This window comes from Mesocricetus auratus, unplaced genomic scaffold (assembly GCF_017639785.1).
Source record: "Mesocricetus auratus isolate SY011 unplaced genomic scaffold, BCM_Maur_2.0 Super-Scaffold_100013, whole genome shotgun sequence".
NCBI classification, from domain to species: domain Eukaryota; kingdom Metazoa; phylum Chordata; class Mammalia; order Rodentia; family Cricetidae; genus Mesocricetus; species Mesocricetus auratus.
In genome coordinates this window covers 63,599,386-63,615,127 of record NW_024429196.1, presented here as the reverse complement: position 1 = coordinate 63,615,127, position 15,742 = coordinate 63,599,386, and the positions used below count along the sequence as shown (strand labels likewise).

General features: G+C 40.9%; 1 protein-coding gene and 1 long non-coding RNA gene across 8 annotated transcripts in view; both read right to left on the bottom strand.

Moving 5' to 3' along the window:
• Phactr1 (phosphatase and actin regulator 1) overlaps positions 1 to 15,742 on the bottom strand; it is a 463,994-nt gene that overhangs the window by 370,538 nt on the left and 77,714 nt on the right. The window lies entirely within an intron of this gene.
• The window catches only part of LOC110340223, a 56,635-nt gene continuing 47,754 nt past the window's right edge, over positions 6,862 to 15,742 (bottom strand). Inside the window, exon 2 of the long non-coding RNA XR_002382006.2 lies at positions 6,862 to 11,620. This is a non-coding gene — a long non-coding RNA (uncharacterized LOC110340223). The remainder of the gene's footprint in view (positions 11,621 to 15,742) is intronic.

Below are 15,742 nucleotides of genomic sequence, written 5' to 3'. Positions count from 1 at the left end.
TCAAGAAGCTATAAATCAAAACCTCAAATAATCCAAATTAAGAAATGGGGCACAGATCTAAACAGAAAATTCTCAGTAGAGGAATCTCAAATGGTGGAGAAACACTTAAGGAGATGTTCCACATCCTTAGCTACCAGGAAAATGCAAACCAAAACTACTTTGAGATTCCATATTACACCTGTCAGAATGGCTAAGTTCAATAACACAAATGATTTCTCATGCTAGTGAGGATCTGGAGCAAGGAAACACTCCTCCATTGCTGCTGGGAGTGCAAACTTGTACAGCATATTGAAAATCAATATGGTGGTTTCTGAGAAAATTGGGAATTGATCTATCTCAAGACCCAGCTAGACCATTCTTGGACATATACCCAAAGGATGCTGCATCCTACCCCAAGGTCATTAGCACAGCCATGTTCATTGCAGCTCTATTCATAATAGCCAGAATCTGGAAATAAACTAGATGTCCCTCAGTCAATGAATGGATAAAGAAAATGTGGTACATTTACACAATGGAGTGTAACTCAGCTGCTTAAAAAATGGCATCATGAAATTTTCAGGCAAATGGATGGAACTAGAAAAAAATCATCCTGAGTGAGGTTAACCCAGACCCAGAAAGACAAACATGGTGAATATTCACTTATAAGTAGATATTAGCCATTAATTGAAAACCAATCTACAATCATAGACCCAGAGAGGTTAGGTAAAGAGGAGGGCTCTAAGGGTGGATGCATGGATCTCCATGGGAAGGGAAAATAAAAGATTTCATGGATAGAGACTGGAGCAGAAGAGATCAAATGGGGGTGGGGTGGAAGGAAAGAGTGCAGGAAGAGACAGCTGGAATTGAGGGGTGTGCAGAAACCTACTGTAGTGGAAATTTCCTGGAATCTATGGGGTGACCCTAGTGTGGGTTCCTAATAATGGAGACTAGGGGTCTGAACTGGCCAGGCAAGGCTCCAGTGGTGGGAATGGGTTGCATGTGGTAGTGGTTAAGTTGTTGTCTGAGGAGCTCCCATGGAGATCCCCAAACAATCCAGGTTGATACTAGGGCAGAAGGTTGTTCTGGGGGTCCCATCACTGAGTTCAACTTGGTTGAGGTTGAGCTGGTTCCTGCATGGAACCTTCACCCCGACATTCTACTCTCTTTGGTGTGGGAAGGTACTCTGCAGGCTACTGAAAGAAAAACCTGGCCACGAACCCAGCCACAAAACCTTTGATCAACAATCTGTCCTGCCTGCAAAATTTTCTGGGGCAATGGTGGCACAGAACTTGTGGGATCAGCCAACCAATATCTGATTTAACTTGGGGCCCACTCCATGAGAGGGATCCCATGCCTAATGCCACTTGGATGGCCAGGAACCAGAGACTGGATATTCCAGAGATCTAGGGTAGAACTAAATATGAATGGTCTAAGAACAAAAGAAGTCAATGAAATGATTCCAAATGATATTCTGCTGCACTCATAGACCAGTGCCTTGTCCAGCCATCATATGAGAGGATTCCTCCAACAGCAGCTGGGAGAAGATGCAGAGACCCACAGCCAGACATTTTTCAGAGAGAGAATCTAAATTGGAGGTCTTCATCAGGTGCCTCCCCTTGGAGCTCCCAGAATCTCGAGGAAAAGGGGGCAGAAAGACAGTAGGAGTCAGATGGGATGGAGGATACCAAGAGAACAAAGCCCATTGAATCAATAAAGCAGGGTACATATGGACTCATAGAGACTGAAGTTGTAAGCATGGGACCTGTAGGGGTCTGTATAAGGTCTTCTGAGTATATATTGTGGTGTTAGCTTGGTGTTTTTGTGAGGCTCCTAACTGTGGGAGCAGGAGTGGTTTTTATTCTTTTGCCTGCTCTCGGTACTCTTTTTTTCTCAATATATGCTTTTTTTTAATTAGAAAAAAGCATGCTTCACATATCAATCCCACCCCTCCTCCCTTGTCCCTCCACCAGTCCCCCCAGCCTCTGACCCAATCTCCACACCATTCCCCATGGAGGGTGAGGCTCTCCATGGGGGAATCTCCGGAGTCTGTCATTTCAACCAGGGCTGGACTTAGGCCCTTCCCCATGTGTGCAGGCTGAGAGAGCATCTCTCCATGTGGAGTGGACTCTGAAAATTCATTTGTATGCCATGGTAAACAGTGATCTACTACCCAAGATCCCAGAGATTTCTGAGGCCTCCTCACTGACACTACATTCATGGAGTCTGGATCAGTTCCCTGTTGGCCTCTCAGCCATCAGTCTGGGATTCAAGAGCTCCCCCTTATCCGGTCAGCTGTCTTTGTGGGTTTCACGATCATGGTCTTGACCCCTTTGCTCATCACTCCTCCATCTCGGTCGCTGGGTTCCAGGAGTTCAGTTCAGTGTTTAGCTGTGGGTATCTGCCTTGACACTAGTGAGATTTCCAGAGATCTACAAGGAAAACACCAACTGGCAAACTCTTTTCTTACCATTAGTTTGCATTGTATGCCTTGGTGTGAGGGCTTTTGCTCTGTCTTACAGCATTTTGTTTTGTGTGTCTGCTTGTTGCCTCTTGGAGACCTGCTCTTTTTCAGGAAGGAGAGTAGCGGGGAAGTGGTGGGGAGAGCTGGGAGGGGTACAGGAAGGGGAAACCATAGTCGACTTGTATTGTATGAAAGAAGAATCTATTTTCAATTAAAAGGGGGGAAGGGAGGAAAAAGAAAATTCCGGAAAGAAGTTGTGAAGAGAATTAGGTAGAGGGGAGCAATAGGGACAGAAGAAGGCAGGACATAAGCTTTGGGATTTGCTGCTTCATTGGATACAACTTCTACAGTCCACATATAAAAACAAGAAGGGCACATGAATTTGTGAAACTCCTTAAAACTACAATTATGTCATTTCTAGGATTTTAAATCTACTTGTTCTGTTCAATTTGTAATGCAATTGTCTTTCTAAATAAAAAATAACAATGACTAGGATTTTGTAAGAGTCACTCTCTTTAAGCACTTCTGCTGGTTTTACAGTCATGGAAGCCAAGTCCCAGACTCAGAGCACCTGCCCAAGATCATTGGGGTGGTGAAGATGGAGCCAAGCTTACCACTGTAGTTCTAGATGTATTGCAGTTAATCATGCATTAGCTCACAGCACACATTGTCAAGACCAGAGATGTATGTTAATGTTAGTCATTACAAGACAGAGTATCTATCAATGGACTTGATTATTACACAGAGAGAATACAGGTGCAGTGAAGCAGAGTTAGGAATTAAGGATTAGCCATTTCCCTGCTGCTTCTGAATGTTCCAGATTTCATCCCAAGTCTTCTTGCCAGAGAGGTAGATTGAGAATGAAAACGACTTACAAGTCAACTAGTGATGACACACGCCTTTAATCCCAGCACTCCATAGGCAAAGGCAGGCAGATATCTTAGTTCAAGGCCAGCCTAGTCTACATAGTGAGTTCCAGGATAGCCAGGGATGCAGAGAGAAACTCTGTCTCAAAGAAAAAAGGAAAGAAAGAAGGAAGAAAGAAAAAAAAAGAAAATGATTTACATCGTCTCCCCCTTCATTGAGAGAAGATATATATATATAATCTTACTAGGAATCTCAGGCAAACCATTGGATTTTTCTTCTCTTGGAAGGAATAAATTAGAAGTGTATCAAATCAATGTGTAGTTACACCCGAATAGAGTGACAAATGATCCCACTTACTGAAGAGTTCCAGTTTGTGTGTGTTTGTAAACCAGAGGGAGGGGGATGGCTGCAACAAATGAACGTTGGGTAGAAGCATCTAGAACAGCAGGACGTGACTTCTGCCCTGTTCTTAAAAACAGACCAAATCAGAGAAGGAGGCAAAATAGAACATGAACCTGAGGTTCCAGCTGACAGAGGGGTCTTAGAAAAAAATCAATTAGTGTAACTCAGTACAACACCAGGTACTAAAAACCAAAGTGGGCCATTCACTTCCAGAACTTTTGCATTCCATACATACCCCAAACTGATGTGAAAACTGACAAGCAGATCTACCCAGGTCCAGAGATGGGCTTGGTATGCAAATACTAATGGAGAAATGCCACGTAATACTCATTTATTTGCCTCCTTATAAAAGACTAACAACATAGATTAGCTTCTGATGATTAAAACACTCGTTGCATGCTATTGTTTCAGATTCACTGCTCACTTAATGCTTTCAAATTAACTGCTTAGATTCACTGTGTTGATTTTAATAAGGTTCATTTAAAATAGCAAAATGTTTTCCATGTGTCTTTCACTTTTCTAAGCAGTTCTGGCTAATTTATTCCCCTTTCCAAATCAGACAATAAAGGCAGTCTTTCCCATTTTGCAGGTGTGGAAATCTAAACAGAGAGCACGTATGTGACCCACTCAAGGTGGGTTTTGGTAGCCTGCGTGATTAGCTCAATTCAGCACAGTCTAGTCTTGGAGTTTGCCTTGACATACAGCCCTTCTCTGATTGGATGTCGATGCCCTTGACTACAGTATCATGCAGTGAATCTATTCGCCTCTTGTTCCTGAGAAGTCTCTTTCATGCCTCACTCAAATGGCATTGTCAAAGAGGACCCACAGAATAAAATCAGAAGGTGTTTATAACTATGATTTTATCCCCTTCATTTCTCTGTGACTATGTTCAGCTTAGATACAGTTAAAACCAGAACCAAAGAAGAAAAAAAGCCACAACTCCTTTCTTGCTTTAGTTCTTTACTGAGTCTCAATTTGACCTTTGATATGTCTAGGTAGGCTTATTATCTACATGCCCAATGTAATTTGATGGTGAATTTTCAGGGTAGGCCTTCTAGAAAGGGTTGGAAAGGAACTGACCCATTTCTTTGATTTTTCTGACTTGGACTTACTCTTTACCTCCAATTATTCACTCACTGGCTTCCTTCCCTCTTTTGAGGCTTGAGAAACTAGGTCAGGCAGAGGATGTCATAGTGGTTTGCACAACTGGGAGTTCTCCTTGGATTCCACAGGCCTTGGTGAATGTGCTGGCTTGTTTTAAGTCAACTTGACACAAGCTATAGTCCTCTGAGAGGAGGAAACCTCAAATGAGAAAATACCTCCATAAATTCTGACTATAGGCAAACGTGAGGAGTGTTCGCCTCACCCCTCCACTCCCCTCCCTCCCTCCCTCCCTCCCTCCCTCCCTCCCTCCCTCCCTCCCTCCCTCCCTCCCTCTCTCTCTCTCTCTCTCTCTCTCTCTCTCTCTCTCTCTCTCTCTCTCTCTCTCTCTTTCTTTCCAGAATCAGATAGGAGCCAATTGTTTGTTTAGAAACTTTGTAAAAATTATTCTCATACTTCAGTTTTAATTTTTCTTTGTTTGGGCATTTTTTGGGGTGGGAGATGAGGTTAAGAGTGGGGGTAGTGTGGGAGTTGAGATCTGGTCTCAAGTAGCCCAGGCTGGCTTCAAATTAAGTATGTATTGGAGGATGACTTGAACTCAGGATCTCCTACTGTGACCCTCACAAGTTGAGATTATGGTTGAGTACCATCACACCTGGCTTAGTTCCTCCTGTAATTAAAGGGAATGCAATGTAATGTGTTTTTAAGCTTGACAAAGTCACAGAATTCAAACTCTCTGTTAAATCATTAGTTCTTTGATTTCAAATTAATTTCTAAGTTCTCATGCAAGTGTAAGATGTGTGCTCATGGAGCTCTCCCCGTAGTGTGGTCTTTCTGTAAGGACACAGCACTCCACAGCAAGAGAGGACAGAAGGGAGAAGGGGAAGCAGGAGGGAGAAGCAAGAAGTGGAGAACAGGGTGGAGGCATAAAGAGTGCAAATTCTCACAGTCCCCCCAAAGCTGTAAATGTACTTATTCAATGATGCCGTTTCCACTGCATGTAACATGAAGGGGGCCAAAGAGAGACTGAACTGCACAGATTTGCTTGAAACACCCTCCTGCTCCCACATGTGTTTAAGTTTTCAGTTTCTACTTCTTTCTCATGTGAATCCAGTACTGTCGATGTGTGGAGTGGCTATTTAAGGAATGAGCGGCCAGTCTGGGCAGCTCTCATGTCTCAAATAAATAGGTAAAGGGAAGTTCTGCACCTTGCTAACTCAGGAATGAGGAGAGCACAATGATTAACAGAGGTGGTGTTCAGGAGACCTGACCAGCAGAAGTGGATTTTCCTTCCCTTCTTGATGTGAGATTATTATTTTAATCTCATAAATGATTAAATGCATCTCTGTCCTTTGCTGCTTTGGGTAATTAGTAACACGGCTTTTTTTGAAACAAACAATAATGATGATAAACATAGTTTTATCTCCCTAGATCAGTTTTTAATCTTCCTAATGCTGCCACCCTTTAATACAGCTCCTCACGTTGTGGTGACCACCAACCATGAAATTATTTTGTTGCTACTTCCTAACTGTAATTTTGCTACTGTTATGAATTGTAATGTAAATATCTGATATGCAGGATATCTAATGTGTAACCCTGGTGAAAGTCACAACCCACAGGTTGAGAACCACTACTCTGAATTTTTTAAGCAAAGATCAGTTTTATATGTAATTCCATATGCACAACCTCTCCCGAGACAGGCAAAACACAGGGGAACTAGGAAGCTTACAGAAAAGGGAAGCATAGCATGTGATGATAACTTTTGTGTACTTCACAATCCTGCTGTCTAGCATTGTTCTTTTGGTTATAGTCCCCTGGACCAAAGACTGCATTTTTATACCACTGGTGAAAACTATGAATTGGTAGTACAGGCTTAGGAATAAGTATCATTTATAGATTATAACTTGAATACAACACAAATCTTATCTTTCTACCAATCAAAGAAACATTACCACCACCACAAACCATATCATTACATATACATGCCCACATAGACTTACACTCGAACTCATGTGCACACATAGACATGCACATCTCCAACACAACAGAGCTCTACATTATCTCTTTATTCTTATATTATAAAATACACTTGTCTTTCTGGGTTGTTAAAAGTCACAATTTCCCTTTCCATAGCTAAGCCCAGATGGGATAACCACAGTTAATACAAAGCAGAACTCTCATTCCCTCCCTGTGTATAAGTACTATTTGGTCTTCTTTCACAATACTGTCTCATATCATCTTTTGCCATTTGCCTATGTGTACATCTGTTTGATCTAGCTTGTTAGTAAGAGATGGAAGATATTTTTACAACAAAAGAAAAGAAAGTCTATCTTCCAGACCACTGTTACTGCAATTTATATGGGCAAAGACTAAGATTAGTTTCTGGAAAAGTATATAGTACTCTTAGAGTCGAATGCTAGGATTTCATGGGCCAACACAACCCTGTCAAATGTCTCCTAACTGTGATGTAACACAACACAAGTTCCTCATGAACAAAAGCTCAATGTCTCAAAGCAATGCCTATTCTCCCTGGGGAATAAACCCAATCAGGCTTTATCTCTCTGTGATGTGAAACCTAAGCCCTACACCCAGAGTTTAATTACCTAGCTAGAAGACTAAAGGAAATGATTGCATTTACCTTACAGAGAACTTGAGATTCTGAGAGGCAAAAGTTCAGGAGACGACATACATTCATTAAAACTCAAAAAGAAAGGATATTGTTAAAAGGTCTTCCACAAGGGAATGATGTTTATCCTACTTTTGAGGCTATTAGTTATCCAAAATTGGAAGGGGGGATGAAGTGAGTGACTTCTGTGTTGGTTCTTTTTGCTATTGCCAAGGTTACTGCCAAGGTTTCTATTGCTGTGAAGAGACACCATGACCATGGCAGCACTTACAAAGGAAAACATTTAATTGGGTGGCTTGTGGTTTAGAGGTTTAGTCAATTATCCTCACAGTGGGACATGGTGGCATACAGGCAGACATGGTCCTGGAGAAGTAACCCAGTATTCTACATTTTGACTTGCAAACAACAGGAAGTGATCTTTCTCATTGGGCATGGGCTTGAACATATATGAGACCACCAAACCCACCTCCACAGTGACAGACTTCCTCCAACAAGGCCAAACCTACTTCAACAAAGTCACACCTCCTAATAGTGCCCTTCCCGATGAGCTTTCGGGGGCCAATTACATCCAAACTACCATAGTTACTGACTTTCTAAGAGCCAGTCCTGTTCCAGTTATGAACTGGCATGAACTCTCTTGAAATAGGACATCTAGAAGGTTCCAGATCTAATCATACATATGCATCCCTGTGCTCACTTTATATAATATTTTCTACCTGCAAGGATGAGAAGGTGTGTTGTGTAGGGGAAATCTCACATTCCCAAGATACTGTCCATGCTCCTTAGGGGCATGGACAGGGCACGTGGGTCAGGTGAGGACAAAAGGAGAAGAGAAAGCAAATCTCTCTCTCTTGGATGCTAGCCACGTTTCCGAGGGTTTCTCATCTTCCCAGTTTCTCGTGTAAGTGTTAATAAATATCCTTGTTCCCCCTTTGCCTTGATTCCTTTTCAGTGTTGGCTAAACTTGCTTCTATTTCCTTGTTTGTATTGGAGGGATTCTTGCCTTTGGAAACTGAGTTTCAGGGAATGTTCCTTTTTTTGGAAAATTGGAAAAAGCCAACTGTCTCCATGGCCTTGTAGAAGTAGCATGCACACAGAAAAGGGATCTGAATTCCATTTCTTATAGAAAGGCTTTCCTTATCACTTTATGTTTAAATTATATGATGATGTAGCATAGGCCAGAAAAGTAACAAAGGGTTTTCAAACAGAGAAAAACATAACAACAACAACAACAACAAAAATCCAACAACTGAAGGGCAATGGAATGCCCCCTTCCCCTTTCTCTGATTTCGTAAGAGACCCACATTTGGTCTCTCGTTAGGGATGTAGAATAGGATTTTTCTAATTCTTAATTTTGAAGAAGGTGAACTATTTATGCAGGTATTTCTGCATTGAATTCTTCCAGCCTCCCATGCACCTACCAAGCTACATTCAATAATATGCAGTTGATTACTTTCTTCCTTTCCATTTCAAAATCACAACGAAGCAACAGTAGTTCCACTGGCACTCAGTGAACATTCAGGAATAGATTGACATGTCATATTTGCTGTTTCAGAAGGAATGATCAGAATGGATAAGTTTTAATATCAAAAGTTCCAAAGTGTGAGTCTCTCATAGGCAACGGAAATTTGAGGGCCATATGACAGGAGGGGCAGTCTGGAGGCTCCAAAATCCAAGGGAAAAGGCACCACTTATATCACAACATCATTCCATTCTTCAGGGGGCTCTACAAAATGTTCTAGAGGGAAAATGCAGTGTCTATTGGTTATTAATAAACTCATAAAATTTCAAAAAAAGTTATTGCACAGGGGATGTGTCTCCACAGAGTGATAATTCAAAACCAAGCAATTAGAGCAGGCTCCTTGCATGGGATCTTTAGTTGTCTGCATCGGAGACTGTATCATTGCAGTGACAGTTGTCACCAGGCTGAATAAACACAAAGTACTGAAGCTCAAAATTAATCTTTTCATTACACCACAGAGGGATTTGCAACTTGACTCAATTCACACCAAGCATGTTGTGTTGTGAGGCAAACTTAATGGAGGATATCTCACTGAGGGCCAAAGATTTGGAATAGAGGTAGCATAAAGCTATCACAGCATCCAAGACTCACTAATGAAAAGAGATTAACATTCAGGGAAGTGGAACAATGAAGCGGCATTGGTCTCAAGGGATAGCCTCCAAGTTTAGGACAAATTCCATAGAGTACAGCTACTCCACCATCTCACTGTTTATAGAACATCTGTTGGGCACCAGAGAGGGTGGTTTCCTCTGGGAAGCAATACACAATAGGATCAGTCAGCAATAATCACATAGAACATTTTAGTCAAAGCCTCACTTTTTTGGCTGGGAAATGGAGGGCAAAAAAACCTATTTAAATCCATGCAGAGCTTACTGTATCCTGACCAGCTATCAGAAGAGGAAGAGCCGACTGATTTTCTCCAGTTCCAGTGCTCTCTCTAGAGAGTATCTGTCCTTTCATGTAATAACTATAAAGCTGTCCCTTTATCTGTTTTGACTTTCTGTTTTTCAGTTACTCAAGGTCAAATACTGTCTGAAGTTATTAAGTGGAGAGTTCCAGAACTGAATGATCAATCAGTTTTCAATCGTGTGCTGTTCTGAGGGTCTTGACATCTTATTCCATTCCACTTGATCCTGTCTTGAGTAAGAATCATCCTTTCACATAGTGTATCCACTGTATGCATATATTACCTGTCTGTTAACTCCTGGTGTCTATTGTTTATAAGATTGACTACTGTGTTCAAGTGACTCTTATTTATTTGGGTTGGTTGGATTGGATTTGTTTATTTGAGATAGGATCTTGTTGTAAGGTCAGGAATTCAGGCTCTTCCTGCCTTATCTTCCTGAGTTCTGAGATGTCAGGCAGGTATACACCAGCATACTATATTATTATAATTGTTCTATTTTATTAGCAGCCATTGTTGATACCTCACTATACCTAATTTATGGATTAAACTTTATTATAGACATGCATATAGAGGAAATGCAGTACATATAGGTCAGTACAAGAGGCTTCAGGCATCCATTGAGGGTCTTGGACTTTCTTCTTGTTTAGTAGGGTGGGTAACTGTAATGGCAAAGAGACATCTTTAGACCTTCTGTTCTTGGCCATTCATGAAATATTTTCCTAAGTATCTGTCTTTAATGCTAGACACACCACTACAAAGATGAAGAAACTATGGCACAGGGAGGAGGCAATGATTTCTTATGACCACGTGGTTCATTCAGAAAGTGACAGAAGGACTCTAGCCAGAACTCCTCATGTCCTCCTATGATAATGCCATCAAGATCCTACAGCCAGAGGAGTCTATAACCCAGAAAGGGCTGGGAGCTCAGACTACAAGGAATGCAGTATCAAATAAACAATAGAAGTAGCTACTTCTTTAGGTGAAAGGCATGAGCAACAGACACTGGAGCAGATACAGAAAAGCTATAATGAAAGCTGAGCTAGAGGAGGGTTACGAAAATCAATAGTCATGTGCAGAGTTCAGGGACTTCCTAAACTCGGTGGTGTTCTAAGAATCTGGGAGCATCTTGCTGTAACATGGATTTTGAATCAATAGATCTGGGTGGTAGCTCAGTTGCTTGCATTTTTAGGAAGCTCCCAAGAGATTCTGCCACTGTTGACTTGTGGAGCCCCTTGGGGTTCAAGTCTGATAATTGCCTTCTGTACCTCCAAGGAAGTACTTCTGATATCCCAGTGGCTCCTGGTATTTGCCTTCATGCAGCTGCTGACCATTTCTGATGTTCAGTTTGGCTTACTAGCAAGAGTAGCACTGATGGGAACTTAAGAGTCACTTCTCCATGGTTATTAAGAGGGGAAGATGAGGGGCTGGTTGGCCAGCAGGAACTTGGACATGTCAGTAGGCATATGCATCTCCCCAATTTGCAGAGGGAGCTAATGACCTTGGACAGTGACACTGATTAGAGAGATGGAGAGGATGCAATGCTATAGGGATTCCCAGACCATAGGACCTTACAAAGATTCTGTGCCCTCATTAAGAAGCACATGTATGTAATACCGCAGACAATTCCCAAATCTTCATAGATATTTCCCATACAAGGTCATGGGCCCAAGGTTAAGGAAAAAGTCTTTTGACCCTAACAAGGCTCCTGGAACTCTTGCAGCACAAATTCCAGTACAAGTAACAGACAGCATGCACCTATAAAAATAAAAATGGTTTAAATCAAAGTGCAATTTGTAAATATTTAAACACTTACTCTCATAATAATTAGGGCCTCCTGTCTTTTTTCATTGCTCTGAGAATGCTTGTTACAAGTTTTTTCACATTTTTCAAATTTTTAATTGTTTTATTATCTCTAGTTAACAAAGCTTTACAACCTATTAGAGAAATAAATTGGTCTAATGAATTAATTACTAAAATCCACCTCTGCCAATGGTGGCTGGAGACGCTCATGAATATTGGAAGCATGCCCTCTCCTCAGCAGTGTGCACAGAGTTGGCTTCTATGATGAGTGCCAGGTGATGAGGGGAAGGGTTTGGGCTTCAAACTGCTGGAAACCCAATTATACACCACTGAAGTACAACTGGAATTTTTCACATTCTTTTAAGTATGTGTGTAACTTTTAAGTTTGAGACCTAATGCTCATGGGCTTAAACTGAAGACTCCAAGAGAAGTGACCTATTTGGCTCAGTTTTAATTGTGCTGCCAGCATCAGTAACATGCAAGTTAATGCAGGTATGAAGAAAGGACTTTATAGACCATCAGGCTGCACAAGGAACAGACATTCTGGGTTCTACAAGGAGGGAAACCTGGAGCAGTAGGGCAACTACAACAAGAAGGGCAGGGATCTGTATCCCAGACCTGGTTGGTTGCTCAGCACTTCATGTCTTTGCCCCTCAGCCCTCAGATCTGCTTCAATTTTATCCTACATAGGATCTGTCTGGTTAGTTCTGTTATATGCCTACTAATGCTGAGTACTAAATGACCTTTTAGGGGTACTGGGGATTTAACCAGTGCCTTGCACCCACTAAATACACTGTATCCCACCTCCAAAAGAGTTCTTCAGAAACAAGGGTGTCCACTTTGGCAATGGAGGTGGACTCTCTAGAGATTCTGAGTAAATTTTCACTTATTACAATCTCCATCTCTGACATTAGGATTCTAGGTACTTTCTTTTCAAATGTGAAGTAAAGGTAAGGATCACTGTAGGATGTGTTTTATAAAATCATGATCCACAAAAATAAATCAATCTTGAGTTTTTCTATAAACTGTTTTTGAGGCAGGATGTTCTTTAATCTAGGCTTGTCTGGAACTCACTATCTATCAGAGGATATTGTATTCATAATCCCCCTTCTTCCACCTCTCAAACATTGGGATTATAAACATGAACAACAACATCATTTTTATCTAAGAAAAATGTCTATCATTTTTTAGTGAATATAATACTCCCTGGAAATAAAATCCTTATCAAAGAGATGCATAGACACTATCAAATGGGAAACTGAATGCAAAAATTCTTAAAACTACATATCCAGCGACCAAGTTTAATTGTATTTATTTTATTTTTAAATATGTGAAGTGAATGTGTGCATCTGTGTGTATGTGCACGTGTGAGTGAAGGTGCCCACAGAATCCAGAACGAACATTGGGACCCCTGGAGTGGGAGTTACAGGTGGTCTGTGAGCCTCCTGAGGTGGGTTTAGGAACTGAACTCTGTCCTCTGCAAGAGCAGAAAGTGCTCCTAACAGCTGAGTCATCTCTCCATTCCTTTGTTTAGTGTTTGACAGAGTTGGTAAATGGGGTTCAACCCTCATGCCAACTAAGATGAATGATAAAAACTGCAAAGGGCTTTGTGCTGAGAATAATTGAGGTTCACGACAGTGCTCAGGGCAGGATGTTGGAATTGATGTATGAGGTCCACTGTAGCTCAGGAGTTGGGGGTGGGTGTCAAGTAAACATCCTTCTGTACTATTACACGATATTCACCACATAGTGGAACACCTGTGTAAATACCAACAATGTTTGTATTCCTGATTGCCAAATTTGGGTTCACTGCAGAAAGTCCGAAAGAATAGTTAAAAATAAGACAGTATACACGGTCAGCACTCTATCACTTAGAGGTGTGTTAGCAGCACTGAGAGACATCTCTCTTCCCCACCAAAGCACTGTTTTCTAAGAATGGAGTATTCACCAACTTGTAAACTGACTCAAAGCCTTTCAGAATCATTTAAAACTCCCTGGCATTTTATTTGAATCTTCCTGTAGTTCAGCCACTATCCTTGAATATGGCAGTTCCTATTTTTAACCATTTGAATTACTCGAATTCCATGAAAATTTTGTAGTCAAATCTTTGTCCCTTGGCATGATTTTAAGGTATTTATTTTTATTATTTTAATTATGAGTGTGTGTGTGTGTGTGTGTGTGTGTGTCAGGGGGATGTGCACATGAGTGTAGCTGCCTATGAAGCCAGAGGTACCAGATCCTAGAGGAGCTGGAGTTGCAGGAGGATGACCCATGTGTGGGTGCTGGGAGTAGAACTCAGAGACGCTGGAAGAGCAGCATATGCACCTATGCCTCTAGCTTGGAATTACGGCATTAAAGTGTATTCCTACAACACATTTCCGGAACAACATAAACATAAATGATTTTTGTATGTGTCAATAAATTGGACTTCTGAAATGTAGAAACATGTTTACTAAATCTCTCAAAATTGAAATTGGTAGTTTTAAATGTGTCCAAAGACTGGTTAATATTTAAGAGACTGTTTAAAAAATTCTGTGGTTTAAATGAACAACTAGCTTTTCCTAAACTTGTCTCTGTACACGGGATTAGAATGAATCACATCAGTGTCATATTTGGAAGTATGTGGGTGACAAAATACTTTTTTTAAACATAAGACATAATGGAACAAGATACCTGCCTGTCACAAATATCTTGACTCATTAGGTGGGTCAGGACTTCATAGTGAACTCTACTTCAAGATGTGTTAGAGAAATCACAAAAATCTTCATACAAATATGAAGAATAAAGTTCTACACTGCTATCCTGTTTGTAGCACAGCCTGGTGTTTAAATCAAGACCAAACCACATGGGTTAAACCTGAAATGGTCCTGTCACCGAAGTGGAAAATCCAATCTGAAGCTTATACTTATAACTGTAAATCTGTTAAAGTAACTGAAGTGGAGGTGTGACAGATGCATTTGCCTTCCCTACATACATTCAGTTCAACACACTTTACAGGGCGATGGGTGATCACAGTGCAGCCATACATAGTTGCATGCAGGACAAGTAAAAATCATTACAAGGTTAAAACAGTCTTAGCTTTTATTTGGCATCGAGGGTAACAAGTCCTAGGATAGATGAGAGAAAGTTCAAGACATAGGAGCAAAAGAAGATACTGGCATACCCGTAATCATTATAAAGGACAAACACTCTAAGATGGATCCACTGGGAAGGCTTGATAGGAATGAAATTTTGGTGAGAGTCCTTATCCGTTCCTTGTAATGTCTTCCTAAGACTCTTCTTACTTAAACAATGTACTAGCAAAGCAAGGTGTCTGGAAATCAGCACCGCTTAGAAGCCTCTACTCACCCATTATCCATCTTATATCTTTCAGTTCTTTTCTTTCCTTGGTTTAGGAAATGAATAACACTGGATAAAACTCCCCGTTGTATAGTACCTATGACCCCCCTTGATTTGAATTGCCTGAAGAAACCCTGTATCTACCTACCTACCTACCTACCTACCTACCTACCTGCCTACCTGTCTTCTTTCCTTCTACCTTTCTGTCTGCCTAACCAATCTGTCTGGTGCTATCCTTCTATTGGGGACAAAAAAATGAAATCAATAAATATTTTGCCTTTTCATTCCAAGTTGTTGTCACAGATACAAACAACTATTGCTGAAAGATATGATTAACTTATCCAAACAAGATTCATCTACTCATCTAATCACAAACCACTTGGTTATCCACTCTATTTTAACACTGTGTGGTGTTTACAAAAAAAATGCTGCATCTCTGCAAGCTAAGGAAACACTGGGAATGTACGAAAGAACACATGTGTTTCAACATCTTCTTTCAGAATTAGACTCCGTGTTTTGAGAAGCAGACATTTGTTTGCCAATATGTAGCATGGAAAGAAAAAAAACAAGACTCTTTGTGCCTTTGAAACCACAACAGCTGCTTTGAAAAATAATCACAAAAATAGTAAACCATGGAATGGTAATTGCTCAACTTGTCATCTGATTGCTGGATTAAAAACCCCAAGATTTGTAATTACAGCTCTCAGCAAACAAATTCCTAACTCTGAAGATATCTGT